The following is a 15,804-nucleotide window of genomic DNA, read 5'->3' as shown; positions in this document are numbered from 1 at the left end:
AAATAAATATCATCAGGATGAAATAGAAGATTTTTGCTGGTGCATTTTCTTGCAATGACTGCCACAGTGACTGTCTCTTTTGCTACTCCAAAATACACATTGTCATATCCCACTCTTCCTTAACCAAGGAAAGGTTTAGTTGATGGTAAAACTGGTTATCTCAACTTTTGGAATCCTGTACGGCATACAAATGTAGAATTTGTTCCAATGTCTTGTTCTGTGCCCTAAGTCCTTAAATTCAAATTCAGCAATCTTCTGAAGGACATAATGGATATCATCTTGACAAAGAAAGTGATTGACATAGAAGAAGTAGCAATGATGTATCAAGACTTAAGTCAGCATCACGGTATAACCAGAGTGCAGGTAGTGACTTGTTCATATCTCTATGATGTAATCTTCTAGAGAACATGAATTAATGGTTGGGGAAAGTAATTTATCTGGCGATGTTTATCGACCTCGGCATGAGATAAACGATAATCTTTCTTGATGAGTTGCTAATAATGTCATAGGGGAGTGTCACAAGTTCAATTCTCCATACTTTCTGGCTTCTTGGACCACTTGTCTTTTAAAAATGTGAAGTGCTTCATTATTCTAGCCTCGTTCATTCTTCTTCTACAACAAAGGTAGAATAAGCAATAATTGCTTCAAAGATCTTTCTCATTTGAGACTGTATTGTTTGAAAATGTTTTTTTTTCTCCTTTCTTTATTGAAGAATGAAAGAATTTTGCAAAGTATTACCCCTTTCAGGTTCACAATATAATCAAATTATAAACAATGAGTTTAATGAATATTAAATAAATCAACTATACTTTTAAATCATTCAAAAATCATAGTCCTATGGCAAGTGTCAAAATTATTGACTGATTTGAGGTGTAGGTTGATTTTGGTAAAGTAGGTTCTTTCAAGTTGGTTCAGTATGTCGCTTCGGGCTTCCACTAACTTGAAGAAATGGTTGTTATGCTCATCTTGTAGAGATGCTTCTCGTTTCCAGAATCTCAGGAACGTTTTTGAGATGTGTGGTGCTTCATTAAGAGCTTAAGATCGTCTCTTATGTCGTTGTTGCACCATTCAATATTCGAGCCGCCTTTTCAGGTTTTCAACTCGAATCCTCCTTTGGTTTCAAGATGTTATTTAAAAATTTATATCTTGAACCCCCCCTTTATCATTTTTCATATCATGCATTAAAGATTTTTTTAAAAAACAATTTTTGCAAATAAAAATCAATCTTAGAAGGCTGAATGAATTCTAAAGATATCATCTTTTACTTAGAAATCCATGTATGATTAAAATGGACTTTTCAGGTACGTAACGTAGGCCATGGCTTATGGTTACGAAAGAAAGGGATAAAAAGGCCCAAATAAGTGTTTAAGGGTAATCAAACCAAGGATCAATTCATTATGATGCCATCAATCTTGTTTTGTTTGACTTGGATCTGCCTTGCTGGGGAATTTTCCATCAACTGGATCCCTCTAGACTGCCAAATTTTGGATTCATTTCCATTTTCTTATATCTCCAGCATTTCTTGCTCTTCTTGTTTGTACTTGATCAACCTTGTAACTTGAGACTCAATAAATCACCCATCTTGATTCAATTTTCCTTTTTTTTTTTTTTTTTTTCTTTCTTTGCTGGATGAGTATAATACTTCAATTGCTTTGAGCACCTCCTTTTCCTTTTGCATTTTGGAGATTTTCCATTATTCTTGATTGGATTGATCTTCAAGCACTCTGTATTTGACATACTTTGTAATTCAAAACTTTCTTGACTTCATGGAAACTTGTCTTCGTAATAAAACTGTATTGACAATCTTCATTCTTGTGAGCAAATATCCTTCACCTTGCCCCCTAATGTAGAGGGTGATCCTTGGTTAGGGTTGAATTAGAAGAAAAATTATTCAGGCTCAAGTGGGGACAACAAATGATATATTTATATATATATTAAAGGATAAATGAAACAATGCCGTTCATCATCTCATACACAGAAACCTTTGTAAAAAGAAGTATCCACAGGGGGATGAATATTCAAGATTAACTTTATTTACATGAAAAAAATGTAATTAATGCATGATATATTTATTTCAATCAATCACTTTCCCCTTCTTCTTTGAGTATGCCCTAATCACTCGAAATTATCATCAATGAGTTGGTCCATGATGCCTCATCTCGTCTCTTCTTGCAGTAAGATTCTCGGATAATTGAAAGTTTGGTTCTTTTGAGGTCTTTTGGTTTATGATGGTTTTGGAAGGACAAATGTGTGACTTTTGAAGTCGTATATATGGTGGAATGTAGTATCATCAATCAACTCTACCCGAAAAGGTAAACATCTGGAGTAGGTGTCTCAAAAATAGGTGAAGACATTTCTTCGGAATATTTGTAATGTCAAGATTTATTTTGAGTAATTGGCATTGGATGGGATATTGAAGATATAATTTTACCACTTGCCAATAAATCTATAACTCTTGAAAAATTAAAAGAATATTTAATCTACTTGATACTCAATAATTTCAAGATTAAAATTTGATTCCTTGCTCATAACCATAAAAGCAATACATATTTATTTATTGCACAAAAGGTGGAGAAAGAAACAAAAAACAAGTTCAAACAAGATGCTGAAAATAGAAAAGTACTACAGTGGTAGATAACACTTCCACTTGTTTATTTTATTATGCCTTATTACTCCTATAATGGTATGTAATAGGATCAAGGTTCTTTTCTTCATTTACCCCCCATTTCTTGATCATTTCTTGTGTCAAAACCCCTTTGTCAACAAGCATCTCAATTTCTTTTAACAATGGCCTACAATTGCCTGTAGAATGCCCCTTTACCCCCAAGTGGAAATTACAAACACTATCTTGATCATAGCTATGAGCAGAAGGGTTTGATGTCACTTTAGTTGGTCTTGGTGTGATGTATTGACCTTTAACCAAATGAGGGTATAAGTTTGAAATAGAAGTTTGGAACACTTCTAAAGTTTTTCTTAATCGCATGACTTTCTTTAGTCGATCCGAACAGTTACTTACTCTTTTTCTTTTGCAGTTGCGGGGATTCTGGATGCGACATTCATTCACATGATCAGCTTTTGCTTTTTGATCCATCGGGCTCTTGGATATGACTTTTGAGTTTTCTTCATTGATTACATTCTCAATTAAATCTCCAGTTGTCATAAGATTCTCGAATTCCTTTGTCGGATTTGCCTGCATCAACTCACGGAAAGGAGCGGGAAGGGAATCACGAAACATACGTGATATCTCTTCTTCTATCATGGGAGGTTGAACTTGTGCTGCCACTCCTCTCCATCTTAGGGCATATTCTTGAAATCTCTCATTGGTTTTCTTCTTTACTCTTCGAAGATCCATACGTGTTGGAGCTAAGCCTTTAACATACCGATATTGTCCCAAAAATGCATCAGCTAAATCTACCCATTTCTTGATCTGTTCTTGGGTCAACTGATTGTACCAGACTACTGCTGGGTTAACAAGGCTATCGTGGAAAGAGTGAATTAACAAGTCATCAGAATTTAAATATCCTCCCATTTTTCTGCAAAACATTCTCAGGTGGATTAAGGGACAACTTGTGCCATCATATTTCTCAAAATCAGGCATTTTGAATTCATGGGGAATAATCAAATCTGGAACCAAGCTAAGTTTTCTTGCTTCTAATTCTTTGTGGGAAGTATCAACACGTTTCATATTTTTGATTGCTTCATCCATCTTCTTGAATCTTTCCTCATATTGCGAATAATGAACAAGGCTATTCTTTGGATTCAATTGGGATGCCCCAGAGGGTTTTACCATTTTTGACTCTTCAATCTGACAGCATGGTTGCTCTTTATCAATTATCTCTTCTTTATCAGATGTCACATACTGGATAATTTGATTTGATCCATCTGGTATTAAATCTGATGTTTCTTTCCTTATATCCGGAGGTAACCCTGTCAATTGTTCTGGCCACTGATCTTGTAGTCCCTTATAAGATTGCTCCATTGTTTTCATGATGACAGTAAAGTAATATGAATGAATGACCTTGGTTTTACTGTTACAAAACCTTTCATTAATTATTAACATGTTTTTATAATTAAAATACATGACAGTACTTAAATAAAAATGTGAAAAATGCATAAATGGAAAAATAAGAATGCAAAATGTGCAATTCAAAGATATAAAAAGTAAAAATACAAAATGAAAATGCACAGATACAAAATGTAAATGCATGTATGAAAAGGTGTTACTTTAGAGTGATCATCTTAGAACAGATTTCATTGAACACAAAAGCTTCAGTACATCAAACAAAACTTTTACATGTAGGGGATTACTTTTAGTCCTAACTTCAAAAAAAACTTTACATATAGGGAATAACTTTCCCATTTTATTCTCTAAAACCAAGTTAGTTTATCAGCTTATGGACCATATAGCTTGTCTGAACTGCAACTTCTTCCATGACATTCTGGGGTTCTTTCATCTCCTATGTCAATTCTGGGAGTTGATCATTTTCCTTTGCGAGAGAACATTTGTGTTCAAAAAGTTTTTGGACAAAATCTTCCTGTATGTTGCAACTCTTTTTTAGTTTGGTGACCCCTGCTATCCACTCTTCTGGGGTGTTTCCTATACCAGCATTTTGAAAGGCTTGACTGACCTTCTGGAAGTCTTCATGTATGGTTTCCATTTTGGTACTCAATTTATCGTTTTCAATCTTCAAATGACGTATTTGAGCTTCAAACCTGAGCAAATCTTCTTCTCTCTGGGCGCCCCTACTGATATCCTTACCTTTGAAGACTTTTGGTATTAATCTATCAGGACCCTCGGTTACCAAACTAGGTCGATTATTTACCATAAATTGTAAGGTTCCATGATCCAAAAGACTTTGGACTCGGCGTTTGAAGGCAAGACAATTCTTGATGGTATGCCCTTGAGCTCCGGCATGATATTCACAATGAACGTTGATGTCATACCAATTTGGATACGGAGGTTGGAACGGTTTTATATAATATGGATCCACTTCTCGTGCTTCAAGTAGCTTCTCATACAACTCTTTATATGATATGGGGATAGTATCAAGATGAGAACCACCTTTTGTCTTGGATTGAACCTGAGTTTTAGACATCGGGAGCAGACCAAACTTTGATGATTTTTGATTACATGATTTCTTCTCTTGTCTGGGAGCTTGTACAGTCGTCATCATTTCTTTGGTATCTCCAGACGATTTGTGAATACGAATAATGACTGTCTGTAATTTCTCAAATTGGTTAAGAATCGAAATCCCTTGCGTATCTGAAACTGCAGAGTTAGGTTTATTGAGCTCTCTCTCTTTCTGTGCTGGAATCTCTTTTCCTTTGGCCAAAATAGATATTCTATCCATCATCTTGGTCATCTGCTCTCTTATTTCTCGTATCTCCTTTTGCTCTTCAATGGTCATATGATCTTTGGGTGCATAGCTTGCTTCTATCCTCAGAATTTCCTTAGGATGTCTTTCTTTGGCCGCATCATATTTTGTTTGATCATAAAACTTTTTGTCCATTTATGATTTCTTTCCAATATGATGAACAGTCTTTCAAGTAAACACCTTTTGGTCATGATCATGCAATGCAAACAACAGAAAATAATTTAAACAAATTAGAGAAAAAATAACATACATAGGAAAATAAAAAAATAAAATGGTTAATACCAACTAATTGAAAGAAAAATTTATTTATCATGGTATATAATAAATCCTAACCTCATGCTTTCTAGTTCCATGCTTTGTTTGGAAAAATTAACCTAACCGCATGATTTCTAGTTCGCATGCATTTATTCAGGGAGAAAAAATAATAATAAAATAAATTAAAATCTAGAACTTATTTCTCCTTTGTGTACACCTATGAATATAGGTTCAGTACTGTCTTAGATTAAGTGAATTTCTAGGGTTTATTATATGCAGAGTTTCAGTTCTAGGAGTAAAGGTACTCGAATTGTCCTTGTTGATGCCCCCTTGAGCTGTCAAACCTCAATCCTAGTCCATTACAGACTTAAACGGATCAAGTTCAATTCGAGGGGACACATTTCTCTATATCTGACACGGAGAATAAATTCTCACGAAGACATAGAGCATATGAACCCCGAAAGTTACTTGCTAGGTCTGACACGGAGAATAAATTCTCACGAAGACGTCGCTTTCACTCCCACTTAAAAGGGACGAACTCAATTATAGAGTTTTATGTTATGTAATGCAAGTGTTGTGTGTGAGGAGAAATATTCAAACCTCTAACAGATAAATAAAATAATTAATAACTGAATAAAAAAACAATATTAATAATAAATAATAAAAATTTGAAAGAAAAGAATTAAAAATTAAATAAATGAATTTTTAATTTCTAATTAATAGAGACAATTTATAATTGATTTTTAAAAGTTTGACAGGTCCCCAGCGGAGTCGCCAAGCTGTCGTAACCGGTTTTCGTCCGGGCACGAAATATTAAATTGACGGGAAAAGTGATGTGAATAAATGGTTTTGAAAATAATTTGGGAGTCGCCATCGGCCTTTTGGGTCAGGTAGGTCGAATACCTAAAAAATATCTTTTAAAAGAGTTTTTAAGAAAACATCAATTAAAAAATAAACTGATCTGCGTTTTAACCAAAAATTCGTTCTTTTTAATAATAAAAAGGGATTCGTGGTCGGTTACGTTTAGGGAAGGATTAGCACCCCTACAACGCCCAAAATTGGTACTTTTTAATTATAAATTGTCTCTATTATTAAAAATTAAAAATTAAAAATATATTTAATTCATAATTCTATTGTTTCAAATAATTTTAAGAAAATATATTAATATACATAAATAAGATATTTACTTATTTAGAAATATCAGAAAAGGGCTTCTAGGTACTTTAAGACAGCTCTTTTCTTTAATGTTTAAAAATAAATATCAAAAACCTTTTATTTTAATATAGTAAGATATTTATTTATTCAAAAATATCAGAAAAGAGCTTCTAGGTATCTTAAGACAACTTTTTTCTTTGATATTAAAAATAAATAAATATCAAAATATGATTATTTTTCTTAAAAGTAATTTATAAAATTAAATTTATAAATAGGAAAATAAATAAATAAATATTATATATATTTATAAGACTATATATATTGACATAATTAATAAAGAATAATAATAATAATAGTAATGATAATTAAATATATATGAACATAAGTATATAAAAGTAACATATGATTAAATAATGTTTAAAATACAATTAAAACATGATATGAAATAAAAAAATAAAGCTTGTAAATGAAAATATTAAACTTAGGGACTAAATTATAATCTGATAAAATTAAATACCTAATTCACAATTAATTATTTAAAATTATAGGGATTTAACATGCTATTTTCCTTATTTATTAATTTGGTGACTAAAATATAATTATAAAAAAATTTGAATAACAGATTAAAATAAATTAAAAATATATACTCGGGATTAAAATATGATTTTTTAAAACTAAAGGACTAAATACGTATTTATCCTAAATATATTATTTAATAGAAAGGACTAAAATAAATAAATCCAAAATTAAAGAACCAAATTATAAAGATCTAAAATTGGGTTTAGTGACTAAAATATAAAGTTTACAAATTCAGAGGACTGCGGAAAGGATTTAACCTTTCTATAATTACGCACAGGTCCTCCCTTAAACGACGCCGTTTAAGAGAGGGTATAAATACCCTAGGCTGGCTGGCCCGAAGGGCCAGCATCTCATTTCTCCTTTCTTTCTTCTCTCTCTCAAACTGAGAGAGAGATTTCTCTCTCGCCTCTCTCTAGGTTTCCCTCACCGGAGGGAAACCGGCAGCCATAGGCCACCGTACTCCGCCGCCGGCCACCGCCGCCGGCCACCGTAACGGTGGTCGGAATTCACCAAAAACACTCCCAAAGCGTAGATCTAAATGCCCTAAGACCGATTCCAGTCTTTGTTTTCCCTAAAAGACTCCTAATCGGAGTAAATCTACGAAAATACCTTCGGTATTTTCTGTTCTCCGGCGATGTTTAGTGCTTCCAACGGTGGTCAAGGCTCCAAGGGTAAGTTTCTTTTCTTCTCTTCGTTTCTGTTTTGGTCTGGTTGTTGGTTGTTGCTCGTATCTCTTTTTTTTTTTTTTTATTTCTTCGTCTGTTTCTCTGTTGTACTCCGTTCCTCTCTGTGGCTGTCTCTCTTTCTTGCAGGTGGGGTGGCTTTTATAGCCACCACCGAGGCTATCGTTGGACCGGTTCCAGAGATGAAAGGCCCGGTGAGTCACCATAGCTATGGTGGTGACTCACCATAGGGCTCAACGTGAGTAGCTTCGTGACGTTCTGGAGTGTTGACAATGGCGGTGGAGGCGTCGGCAGTGGGGCATTGGACCACTTGGCAGTGAGGCGGCGGCTGGGATTCTGGAAGCATCAGAGGCGACTGGGGGTGGCTAGGGTTTAGAAACCCTAGCTGAAACCTTACTAATCGTTTAGGGTTTCTGGTTGTCTGGACCGGTTCTGGTTGGTTTGTAACTGGACCGGTCCAGTTGTAATTATTTATTAAATAATAATAATATATAATATTAATAATAATAATAATAAATAATGATAATAATAATAATAATAATAATAATAATAATAATAATAATACTAATAATAATAATAATAATTTTAATAATAATAATAATAAATTTAAATGAAAAAAATGATGTCTACAGAGTCTGTTTAGCTCTCATCTAATTTGATCCTCTAGCAGAGGATACCAGTGATTCAGACCTTACTTGGTATTGGAACCCAGAATCTCTACCTCTCTTGGGTGGTACAGAGCTCGACGAAACCCCGTTCTTTTGGAAGATTGAGCTTTCTGATCCCCAAACCGCTCATTCTGAGCTCTTTCTAGAGCTTTAGCACGATTTACTACTTCCTGAAAAGAGGACAAGTTCAAAACAATCAACATCTCTTTTAGCCTTGGTCGTAGTCCTTCAACAAACCACTCACATGCTTCTTTCTCTGTCTAAATCAATTCGGCCGCAAATTGACTTAACTTGTTTAATTCACACTCATATTCATACATAGTGCGATTCAGCTGTTTCAAATTCAAGAATTCTTGCTTCATTTCCCTGATGAACTGATCTCCTATATACTTGTGCTTAAACTCTTCTAAAAATAAATACCATGTTTTCTGATCATTTGGCATCCTATGAATAACATTCGTCCACCAGATTCTTGCTTGCCCACGGAGCAAAGAGACCATCCCATCTAGTTTCTCCATATCAGAGCAGTGGAGTCCCTCTAACATGATCTTTACATCATTAAGCCAAAGGTCCGCAACAACAGGATCTTCTTCGGCTTCACCTTTGAACTCTGGGGCTCTTAATCCCTTTAACTCTTTGGCTATATTAATCCTCTGCGTTGAGGATACAGTAGTTTTGAAACGTGTCAAAATAGTGCCCAACGTCCTGAAGAATACATTTTGATCTTGTACAGGCACTCCAGAGGGTGCCTGTCCTTCACCTTGTCTGGCCAGGGCAGGTGAATTACTACTTTCAGCTAATCTATCATCTCTCGCTTCACCCCAAGAGCTATCTTGTCCGGACATCTAATAAGAGATAACCAAATATTTCTATCAGCGAAACAATATACTCATTACTCGTATCAGATCAGATGTTCTTACTACTGTGTTCGCATGAACACTTTTTAAGACACTATGGACTCCGGTTTATGCCGAGAATCGACTAAACCATATCTCTGATACCATTAAATGTAACACCCTCAACCCGTATCCGACTCGGATACAAGTCTGAGGCGTCACATTGACTTTCCAAACTTTAAACTTTTAACGAAAACCAATGAAATTTAAAACTTTTATTAAAATAACATTGTCACTGTACACGAGTTAACCAAAACAAGATAAAACTAATCAGAGCATTTGTAACTAACACTTTTCTTACATGCCAACACTCTACATACAACAAAATACCTACTGTGACTTTACTTCTGATCTGATCGCTGAGTAGAGATATGTTGATATGCAAATTCCTATTCTTGATTCTCCTGCTCTTCGAAACCTACGTGTAAAAACACTTACACGTTAAGTCATAGACTTAGTGAGACATAATTACATAATAAAGAATTACTAAAAATATAAACATGTCGTCTACTATCCAAACGCAATTATACTATCATACCATCATTTATTATACCACATATGAGCCAATATAAATTATAATAAAACCATATTAAGATACAGTTATATACATCCTCATTATGTCTTATTTAAGCCCATATACACTATTGAGAACCCAAGATATACAAGTATTATGAGGTTGTGCACACGTATGCTGTCACCACAGCTCAATGAATGTTCTGAAGGACCTATCCAGAGGTCATAAAGATCCTCGGTAACTATCCAGAGGTCATAAAGATCCTCAGTAACTATCCAGAGGTCATAAAGATCCTCGGTAACTATCCATATGTCATAAAGATCCTCGGTAACTATCTAGAGGTCATAAAGATCCTCGGTAACTATCCAGAGGTCATAAAGATCCTCGGTAACTATCCAGAGGTCATAAAGATCCTCGGTAACTATCCAGAGGTCATAAAGATCATCGGTAACTGTCCATAGGTCCCGAGGAACCTAGGTAAACTATCCATATGTTCCTTAGAACATAGGTATACTGTCCATATGTCTCGAAAGACATAGGTAGTTCTTTGACTATTGGCATGCCAACTATACCTACAGTTGTCATAACTCATATCATGGGCATTGTCTTTTACCTTATTACATATTCACACATCATATCACATTTTACTTTTTCTATAGCTCTTTATCACATGTTCATATGATCATCTTATTACCTATACCTTTTCATATAACCATTACATACATACATACATATATGTTATCATTTATGTTTTTATCATACTCCTATAGTATTATCCTTCATCTCTTTTATCTCTTGTTCATTTTTCATCCAATAACTATATATATATATATATATATATATATATATATATATATATATATATATATATATATATATCACGTATACTAGTTCCTATATCCCATCACACTAGCATTTTCATATATTTGTAATCACGTAGTTTATTTTTCATATAATTCATGTCACCCCTCATATGATTTCATATTCATATGTTATATATTTCATATTCTTTCTTATGTCCTTTCCATACTTCTTATTTCATATTCTTATGAAATCATATTGATCATTTTATCTATTTCACATATTTAACACATTTATCTACCTATTTACACAACTCATATAATATATATATATATATATATATATATATATATATATATATATATATATATATATATATATATACTGTAACATGTCAATACATATGCCCATTCATACATATAAACCATAACAAACACATCACACACACTTCATATACCTAATATAGATATCTCGTAACTCATTCAATCCCATATGACAAATACATTCATATATAAGCTCTAATCTGGAAAATAGACTTACCACAATCTGCATAGTATATCCCATAATGCATATGGTATGAATTCATATCATATTTAATAATGTTGAATGAATCATGCATCAAGATATTAAATATAAACTTATCGCAAGTCTAGAACTGAATATACTAACATAATCATGTTATGCATATGCACTCACCTTAGCCTTGTTTGAATTGAATCAATTCTAACCCTTCGATTACTTTGAAGCAAAGTCACGTTCAATATCTACATAATAATACATTGATACATATCAGTATCCAATTAATATACTCTAATCTATCATTTCTTAGACCAAAAGAAAGGTTTATTTCTATTTCTCTTGAAGTGCATCGATGCATTCAACAGTGCATCGATGCATTCTTTAGCATGTGCATCGATGCAGTACCCGTGCATCGATGCACAAATCACCTTCAATGTTTTCATTTTAAGGGGATGCATCGATGCACTCCTTATGCATCGATGAACCAATTGCATTCGATGTTTCCATTTTAATAGGTGCATCGATGCACTTCCTGTGCATCGATACACACTGAACAATTTCTAGAGATTTACCCTTGATGCATCGGTGCACCTTGAATGTGCATCGATGCACATAGCTCAGAATTCATTTTAAATCCTGAAAATCTACTCAAAACAACTCAAATGCTTTATATTTCATCCCCTTTCATGTTCTTAACTCTTATACACTTATTTAAACTAATTAATACCCATTCAATATCTCTTACACTTCAAAATCCATTCCTCCACATAGAATTTAAGAATTTCACTCAAATTCCCATATGATATAATTCTGATTCTAACCCTTCATATCCCTTAATCAAGTTAGGGACAAGTTAAATTCAACTTCCAATTCTCAATATAAACTTTATTTCGATATTTCATTCAAAAACTCCAAATCTTTAAATCCTCATAAACTCTTCATCTTGTTGTTTAAAGCAAATTAATCTTTCCTTAATCTTACTTAGCATCTAATAATCAAAACTAAACTTAAATTTCAGCACATAATCAGCTCAAGAGAAAACTCACCTTTGCTTGGCTTCACACGTGAAGAAGAAGAAGAAAAAAGAATAGAACTCTGGAAACCTCTAAACTTTGTTTCCTTCCTTCCACGTGTATCTATATATACCATATATTATTATTATATTTTTCTTTTCTTTGAAAATGACCATATTATCCTTTCATTCCTCATTCTTTTCAATTTGATCTTACACCTCATTTCTCATATAAGTCTTTAAACCACTCAATTATTCTAATTTAAATCACCAAATTTTGAAACCTTACAATTTAGTCACTAACCCGGTATTGAGGATGTTACATTGATGGTGTAAAGAGGTATCGCTTGTGGGATCCCACTGCCCACAAAGTGATCATTAACAGAGATGTTATCTTTGTAGAAGATAAGCTACAAAGAAAAGAAGAAGATGGTAGCACTAAAAAGTCAGAGACTATACAGATACATGTGGAAAAGGAGTTTGAACATGGAGGTTCTTCTAAAGCAGAACCAGCACATGATGAATAATAACCAGAGAGTTCTGAAGCTCTAACAACTCGTCAATCAGATCGTGTGAGAAGACGTCCCAATTGGCACTCAGATTATGTTATAGAAGGAAATGTTGCATACTGCCTTTTAACAGAGGACGGTGAGCCATCAACATACCAGAAGGCAATAAACTGCTCAGATGTTTCACTGTGGATGATGACAATGCAAGAAGAAATTGAAGCCCTTCATAAAAATAATACATGAGACCTTGTGCCACTACCACAAGGAAGGAAGCCAATTGGAAACAAATGGGTCTTCAAAATCAAGCGAAATTGTGACGATCAAGTGGAGAGGTATCGTGCAAGACTGGTGGTCAAAGGATATGCTCAAAAAGAAGATATTTATTTCAATGAAATCTTTTCTCCTGTGGTTCGACTAACAACAATTCGAGTAGTTTTAGCAATGTGTGCTACATTGAACTTACATCTAGAGCAGCTAGATGTTAAAACAAATTTTCTTCATGGAAATCTTGAAGAAGAGATTTACATGCTCCAACCTGAAGGTTTTGAAGAAAAAGAAAAGAAGAACTTGGTTTGTAGGTTGAACAAATATTTGTACGGTCTAAAGCAGGGGTCGAGGTGTTAGTATAAGAGATTTGATTCCTTCATTATGTGCATTGGATACAACAGACTTAATGCAGACCCGTGTGCTTATTTCAAGAGGTCTGGTGATAATGATTCTGTTATATTGTTGTTGTATGTGGATGACATATTGGTTGCAGGACCCAACAAAGATCATATTGAAGAATTCAATGCATAAATGGCTAGGTAATTTGAAATGAAGGACTTGGGATCAGCAAACAAGATTCTAGGGATGCAAATTCACCGAGACAGAAGTAATAGGAAGATTTGGCTTTCACAAAAGAATTACTTGAAGAAGATCTTGTCAAGATTCAACATGCAAGATTGTAAGCCAATTTCTAACCCTCTTCCTATTAACTTCAAATTATCATCCAGTATGAGTCCTAGCAGTGAAGAAGAGAGGATGGAAATGTTTCGAGTACCGTATGCATCAGTAGTGGGAAGTTTAATGTTCGCTATGATATGCACAAGACCAGGCATTGCACAAGCAGTGAGAGTAGTTAGTCGGTACATGGCGAATCCAGGCAAAGAGCATTGGAATACAGTAAAGAGGATCCTGAGATACATCAAATGGACCTCGAATGTTGCATTATGGTACGGATGTTCAAACTTACTAATCAATAGGTATGTAGATTCTGACTATGCAAGGGATTTGGATAAAAACAAATCTACTACATGATATGTGTTCAAAGTTGCTGGTGGAGCTGTAAGCTGGGTTTCAAAATTGCAGTCAGTTGTGGCTACGTCAACAACAGAAGCAGAATATGTAGCAGCTACATAGGCAGTAAAGAAGCAATTTGGTTGAAGATGATATTGGAGGAGCTTGGGCACAATCAAGAGTATGTCTCTCTATTTTGTGACAGTCAAAGCGCCTTGCATCTAGCAAGGAATCTAGCATTTCTTTCAAGGACAAAGCACATACGAGTTCAGTACCATTTCATTCGTGAAAAGGTGGAAGAAGGGACGGTAGATATGCAAAAGATCCATACCAAAGATAACATAGCAGATTTCATGACGAAGGCGATCAATACCGATAAATTTACTTGGTGTCGATCATCTTGTGGTCTGTCAGAAACGTAAGCAACATGAAGGTACAAGGTAAAACAGATGGTGTGAAGATATGATTGTTCCAATCAAATCTTCAAGTAGGAGATTGTTAAAAAGTCAAAATAAAACACAAACTTTCGGTGGGATTTTGGCAATTATTTTTTTCAGTGCAAGTGGTGCAAATGGTAGCATGATTTTGATGACTTTAGGTATGGGTAAAATCTCAATTTTAGTCATTATAATTTAGGGTATTTACAAATTAGTCCTTAAGCTTCAACTATAAATACCCTATCTCATTTAGCTTTAAAACCATCTCAAATCATTCTAGCTTTCTCCCAATACTAGAGAATTTAGAGAGTTTCTTGAGAGTTGTTTTCTCCTATTTATCAAGAGAAAATTATCATTATTTTCTTCTTGGTAGATCGAGAGAAGTTGTAATTCCTATTTTTCCATTGTGAAATTCTTCTACCGTTGCCCGTGGTTTTTACCCTATATTATTTAGGGGTTTTCCACATAAAATTTTCGTCTTTTTTATCTTTATTTTATTTTCTCAAATTATCAGTTGCGATTTTGCTCTATCCGATAGCCGTCTTCCGCAATATATTTATGATTCAGGAACAATGATGTGGACTACCTCCTTGACTGAGGTTTTGACAGGATGGAGAGGTGGAGATGAAAGTGATAAATGGAAATGGGCGCAGAAGTGTCCGGTATCGAAGAAGTTCCGTCTTCAGCTTTTCACTGGTTTCTGCTTCGAACCAAGACTCGAATTTGCTCCTTAATTTACTTCCCACTATTCGTTTCTTTTATTCACTTGGGCTTTCGTTTTCAGTTATTATGATACCACAGATTGTAGCAGCAGGTAAAATCTGGTCGTTTATGAAAATGGAAGAGAGGCATTCTTTTGCGTTGCCGTATACTGCATACATAAATACAAAGATTTTTTATCAACTCTAGTTCTCTAAATCTATAATCCCATAGATTAAACAACTATCCAGCTAATTTACCAAAAAACCTTGCCCAACATGCTACCTCCATATTAGTTCACCAAAGTCATTCATGTCATTAAATACATCAAAATCCTCAGGGGACCCAAAATAGAGCATAGAAAATGAGATCTGATCAAGATATATTTCTCACGATGTGAGTTGAAGAGAGAATGATAAAGTGT

The sequence above is a fragment of the Hibiscus syriacus genome, unplaced genomic scaffold (genome assembly GCF_006381635.1).
Source record: "Hibiscus syriacus cultivar Baekdansim isolate YM2019G1 unplaced genomic scaffold, ASM638163v2 tig00111318_pilon, whole genome shotgun sequence".
Classification (NCBI taxonomy): Eukaryota; Viridiplantae; Streptophyta; class Magnoliopsida; order Malvales; family Malvaceae; genus Hibiscus; species Hibiscus syriacus.
The sequence above is the reverse complement of the archived record's forward strand: the minus strand, read 5'-3'. Positions refer to the sequence as shown.